General features: G+C 46.2%; 1 protein-coding gene across 1 annotated transcript in view; it reads right to left on the reverse strand.

The window, feature by feature from the left end:
• Positions 1–3,132: 3,132 nt before the first annotated feature.
• Thrsp (thyroid hormone responsive) overlaps positions 3,133–6,355 on the reverse strand; it is a 4,496-nt gene continuing 1,273 nt past the window's right edge. The window contains exon 2 of the mRNA XM_031384381.1: positions 3,133–3,722. The gene's annotated coding sequence lies outside the window, so the exon portion shown is untranslated. The remainder of the gene's footprint in view (positions 3,723–6,355) is intronic.

Raw genomic sequence — 6,355 nt, forward strand, 5'->3', positions numbered from 1 at the left:
TAGTATACACCTTTAATCCGTGTGTGTGTGTGTGTGTGTGTGTGTGTGTGTGTGTGTGTGTGTGTGGCCCTCAGAGGACATTTTGTGCGCGTCAGTTTCTCCTTCCACTGACTCAGGTCCTCGGGCTTGTTACCTTTACCCACAGAATCACCTCCTTGGCCCCTTATTCACTTATTTTTAAGACATGTGAAAGATGTAAAGTATCTTATATTTATTCTGTGTACTATGTGTGCGTGTGGATGTCAGAAAAGAACTTGTGGGAGTCCACTCACCTATTATGTGGGTCCTAGGGATCAAACTCGGTTTCCAGCTGGGCAGCAAATTCCTTTAAACCCCAGCCATCTTATAAGCCCATTTGTTTTTAAGACTCATTTATTTTTTTACTTTATGTATTTGCTTGTTTTGTCTGCATGTGTCTGTGCACTGAGTAGGTGCCTTCCATCAGCCAGGAAAGGGTACTGGATCCCCATCAACTGGAGTTCCAGACAGTTGTAGCTGCCATGTGGGTGCTGGGAACTGAACCCTGGTTCTCTGGAACAGCAGCCAGTGCTCTTCAGAGCTTAACCATCTCTCCAGTCCCCTCACTTGAAATTCAGAGGCTGTGGATATAGTTTGGTAAAGTACAAGGCCTTGGTTCCACTCTTAGCAATACAACAAATAAAATAGAGAAGCTCGTATGAGTGCAGATCTGCCTTACTGCTGATAAAGTTATGGGCAGGATTGTTTTTCACAAGGCAGTCTCTAGTCCAGGATGGTTTTGAATTCAGTACGTCAAAGATAACCTTAAATTTCTGCCCCTCCTGCCTCTACCTTCCCAGTGCTGGGGTTATGTGGTGATTTGAATGTTTGGTGCAGGGAGTGGCACAATTAGTAGGTGTGGCCTTGTTGCAGGAAACATTATTGTGAGGATGGGCAAGATCTCCCTAGCTACTTGATGACAGTCTCCTATTGCTGCAGAAGAGCTAGAACCCCCAGTTCCTCCAGTGCCATGTCTGCCTGAACCCCCAATTCCTCCAGTGCCATGCTTTCTGCCATGATTATAATGGACTGACCCTCAGAAGCATTAGCCATAATTAAATGTTGTCCTTTATAAGAGTTGCCTTGGTTATGGTGTCTCCTTACAGCAAAGGAAACCCTAACTAAGACCGCATACAGGGCCCATTTTATATAGTTATGGGGGACTGAAGCCAGAGCTCCATGCCTGCTGGGCAAGAACTCTACCAACTGAAGCTATTTCTGAAGCCCAATGTTGGTTGATAAAGTTTTATTAGAAGGCAACCATGTTTATTTGTTGATGTTTATGACTGCTTTTTTAAAAACTGCACATTTAAACAGTTGTGACAAGTTTGCCTTGTAAAGACTGAGAGAGTATCTGACCCTGCACCAGCACTCCCCTGCTCCTTCTCTGGGCGAGGAAGCTACAAAACAAGCCAGGTTATAAAGGGCTTGTGCCATGCAAAGAAAGTTCACCTTGATCCCAATGAGTCCTGGGCAGTTACTAGAGGAGTGTTTAACTTGGTTTGGGTTTTTATGAGACCCCATTCCTATGTACCCCAGCTGACCTTGTATTTGATCTCCTGCCTCAGTGTGTCCAAGCACTGGAATTAAGACTCTTAGTTCACCAGAGGTTTCTATTTCATTTTGCATTTAGGGTGTGTGCACACGCCATGGCATGTAAGTGGAGGACAACTTGTATAAGTTGGTTCTCTCCTTGTGTGAGTTCTAGGGATCAAGCTCAGTTCTTCAAGTTGGTGGCAATCACCCTTACTACCATGCTGCCGGGCCCCTTAAGTTTTTAATGGGAACAGGTTTGTATTTCTGAGCCCTTTTGTAACAGTACAGAGTGGGGTTTGAGAGGATCCAACAGGGCGGAGAGTTTGGCTTTGTACCTGGGTGGATCATGATGGAAAAGATGGCTCAATAGTTACCATAGTCTGCTAAACCTCACCACAGAAGACCACACCTAGCAAGCAGGAGGTGTTTGTTGAAACAGTCTCCATCATTAGATCACTTGGAAATGACAGAGATCCACCTGTCTACCTCCGGGGAGACAATTCTTTACAGCTCATCAAATCCAAATGCTGGCCAAACCCTTTCTTCTTTACAAGCTTAGATACAATCAGATTAGGTTTCTGAGGTGAATCAAATCAGTGGGTACTTAATTTCTAATGGGTGACTATGAATATAGCAAACTCTAAGAAAAATCAGATGAATACGGGGTCTCCATGAGTCGACTTGTGGAAATTATATTAGAGAAAGTACTTTAAAGGGGGGTGCCTAGAAGACACTAGAGGTCCTGGTTACCAACCACTAGGATGAGCAAGTAAGTAGTAGAGAGATTGAAGAGAAAGAGAGGCATATGATGTGGGCACAATGAAGACAGAACTGGGGACTCAAGGGTGGTGAGGAACAGCCAATGTGAGTAGCCTGTAATGCCACCTGAAGCCATGGTGAGGTTCTGGCCCATACTGTCACTGAGGGCCATGTCTGGGACTGTGGCCCTGCAGCAGCAGGGCATGTTAGCACTAAAGGCCATTAGGATGTCCCTTGTCTGAGTCGCCACCTGGGATCACATTGATATCTGAGGGCTGCACAGAGCTGGCTCTGCTTCTCACCTAGGCAGTATGAGAGAGCTGATCCCGATAGGGACATTGTGGGAGAGCTGTCAAGCTGACCAACTCAGCTACCACCCAGGCCCAGATCCAGGGCTTTGAGCTGGCCCACCCCAACATCTATCCCATCTATGAACTGCTAGAGTGGGTGAAGGGGCTGGTCCTGCAGAACTAAAGCTCCAAGATCTCCACAACATGGCATCAAGGGGCTATCCAAGAGGAGTCCCAGTAAGGATCCAGTATTGATGGCGTAGCAAAAACCAGAGGCCTCAAACCAGACCAACGACTCACCGTAATGAACATTTGCAAGAAAAGATGTTTTGGCAAAAGGGTATACTATGTGACACACCACAGCTTCTACAGGGAGATTTTGTTTGTTTTCTTTTATGGAGGAGGTTGCAAGGGTGGAGGGCAGATATGGAGGGACAGGGAGACAAGTAGGATTGGGCAGCATGATGTGAAATTCATGAAGAATCAATAAAAAGTAAAAAAAAAAAAAAAAAAAAAACAGCATGCTATGTTGTTTGTTTGTTTGTTTTTTAATTTCTACTACAATAGGTTCATAGTTCACTTGTGCTCAGCCTCATCAGATCCAACAGGGTGAGTAGCTCATCCCACACACTCAACTACTTCAACCTTTCCCCAGGGGGTTAAAAGCAAGAGCTACATGCAACATGCACTTCAAGGAAGGTAAGAGAAACACCAGCTGTTCACGTGCCCGGTGCCTTTGAGTCCGTGTTTCCTTTTAGTAACCTTGTGAGGTAGATACAGCATCCCTGTTTTATACACGAAAGAATAACTACACCAGGCGTTAAATGACATCCCAGAGGTGGGATGTGAACTCTGGCCGCTTGCTAATACCTTTGCTTTCTACTGATCGTTGCTGCCTTGTGAACCTCAAACTGCTAAGACATGGAAGAGAAGTTGAGAATTGCAACAGACATCTTAAAGGTGAGCCTACAACCAAGTCCACAGATGTGCTCAGAGGGAGGTGGGAAGCACCCAAAGACAGAAGCAGCCTTCACGTCCGCCTGGGTCCAGGTCATCCTTCCAGGTCTCGGGGCTGGTGCACCGCTGGATCCTCATCAGTCTTCTCTCGTGTAAAGTGATCTGTAGAGTGTGGAAATGTTTAAAAAGCCAAATATCTATAATTTAAAGCAACCACTAACCCATGCCTACAGAAATAGAGTAGGAGAAAAAAAAAAAAGGCTGATATTGTTTGACAGCTGGTAGCACTTCAAGCCCAAGGCATAAAAGCAGTAGTTCTCAACCTTCCTGATGGTGAGACCCTTTAACCCAGCTCCTCATGCTGTGGTGACTCTTCAACCATAAAATTATTTGTTGCTACTTCATAGCTGTAATTTTTCTACTGTTATGAATTGTAACAAATATCTGTGTTTTGTGAGCCCCAGGTTGAGAACCACTGCATCAAAGGCCGAGAGCTGGGGCTACTTGTCTTTTCTCCTCTGCATCCTGTTAAGAGATGCTAAGAAGCTGAGGGGCAGGATACCTACAGTGGCAGAAAGAGTAGCAGTGGAGCTAAGAGAAGAGCCCAGATTTCTAAACTCCTGCTAGGCCATACTGCCCCATGAATAAAAACAAGGTCAGAGTTGTTGGACCACTATGGTCAAGAAGGGATGATCTGCCGGGCAGTGGGGGCGGTGGTGGCGCACACCTTTAATCCCAGCACTTGGGAGGCAGAGGCAGGCGGATTTCTGAGTTCCAGGCCAGCCTGGTCTACAGAGTGAGTTCCAGGACAGCCAGAGCTATACAGAGAAACCCTGTCTTGGAAAACCAAAAAAAAAAAAAAAAAGAAGGGATGATCTGGCCTTTAAATGTATGTGATTAGTCACTGAATATGGTCTCTACCCCATCCGCTCCACCCACTAGCCATACCCACCATAGGCTGCTGGCTTCTTTGCTCTAAGGAGCAGGAAACCAGCCAGTACAGAAGGAAAGAATGAGGTTTAATGGGGCACCTCAAGCCTAGGGTGGCTTCGAACTTCTAATCTTCCTGCCTCCACCTCCCAAGTGCTGGAATTATAGGCACGAACCACCCTGCCTAGCAAGTCTCCAGTGTCTTTCTATAAAAAAGTAATAAAAAGCCTGTGACCTGGCAAGATGACTTAACAGCTAAGAACTCTTGAGGCACAACCTTGGGTGGCCTGACCTTGATCTCCGGAACCGTTAGTGGAAAGAGAGACCCAGCCTGGTTGAATTCAAGGAGATCCTTTGGAAGGTAGGTCAGGAACCCTCAAGAGGAGAGGAAAATAGGGCTGAGGTTGACAGTTCAGGTTTGAGGTAGAGAAGAGAAAACAGGAAAGTGCCTGGTGCCGAAGACTGTCTAGTCTCTGTGAGCAGTCTTGCTGCTTGCTTGCTTGCTTGCTGGGTTAGGTTTGGGTTTCTGAGGCTGGCCTGGAACTACCAATTCTCTTACCTCTCCCTGGGAGTGCTGGGCAGACACCATGTCTCGCCTGGCTTTTGTCCCTTTACTATGTGACTTCAGATGAGTCACTCAATTAACTTTAATTTTCTTGCTAGTAAATGGAAGTACAATCCTTTTATGCTGAGGTGGGGATGGGGGACAATGCACAGGCCACAGTGCACATGTGGAGGACTGAGGATGGCTTATAGAAGTCAATTCTCTCTCTTCATGTGAGTCCCAAGGATCAATATCAGCTTGTCAGTCAGACTTGGTGACAGGCACCTTTACCAACCAAGCCTTCTCTCCCACCCTGGAGATACAAATTTAGTCTCTCGGTCCTATGCAAGGTGGTCTATAACTGATGCCAGATTATAATAAAATAGGGCTGGCAGGTGGCCCATGGTCAAGACCAGGAGACGCTGTAATCTGATCTCTCCCAATCCCTGCCTAGGAGGGACCTATGGCCCAGGCCCTTCTCCTGCATGCTGCAGCTCTATACCATGACCTGTTTGCTTGCTGTTTATTCTCATTTCACAATCGCAGCCTCTCTGCACAGGCACTAGGGCACAGGAATTCCCAACAGGCACCATTCCACACCCTCATGTGACTGGAATAATTCAAATATCAAGATAATTGCTGTTTGTCCGTTTGCAACCTGGGAAGGGTAGAACAGCCCTGTCAGTTTCCGGAGCACTGTGAGCAGCCTCACCTACATGTGATAACATGTGATAACATGTGATAACATACTCTGTGTCATGAGACAGCACGGGCACATACACTCAGAATTCACAGTGCACATCTACACAAATACATCTCTCTTGGTAAGGCTCTTCACTTCCAAAACAAAAACAACAAACTTCCTCTTTGACAGTCAGGCACAGTGACGTCTGCACTCCCAGGATTCAGGAGACAAGCAGGAGTCTCCCAAGTTTGAGGCCAACCTAGACATTTAGTAAAACCCCCATCTCCAAAACATAAAATAATCAAAATCTAAAAAGACTTCCACCTTTGTAGGTTTATATGGAACTTTTACAGCAACTGGGGCCATGCTGGCACTTAGTGTACAAAGGAGATCTATGGTAGCAGAGGCCTTAGGGTTTGGGGATGGTGTATGCCCTGGAGTTAGAAAGAGTGTGTGTCTCAACTCTAGGGACAGTCCATAGCTATAATAAGATGATTTTTTTTTTTAAAGAAGTTAACTTTAAAACTGAGCATGGCCGGGCAGTGGTGGCGCATGCCTTTAATCCCACCACTTGGGAGGCAGAGACAGGCGGATTTCTGAGTTCAAGACCAGCCTGGTCTACAGAGTGAGTTCCAG

This window comes from Mastomys coucha, unplaced genomic scaffold (assembly GCF_008632895.1).
Source record: "Mastomys coucha isolate ucsf_1 unplaced genomic scaffold, UCSF_Mcou_1 pScaffold21, whole genome shotgun sequence".
NCBI lineage: Eukaryota > Metazoa > Chordata > Mammalia > Rodentia > Muridae > Mastomys > Mastomys coucha.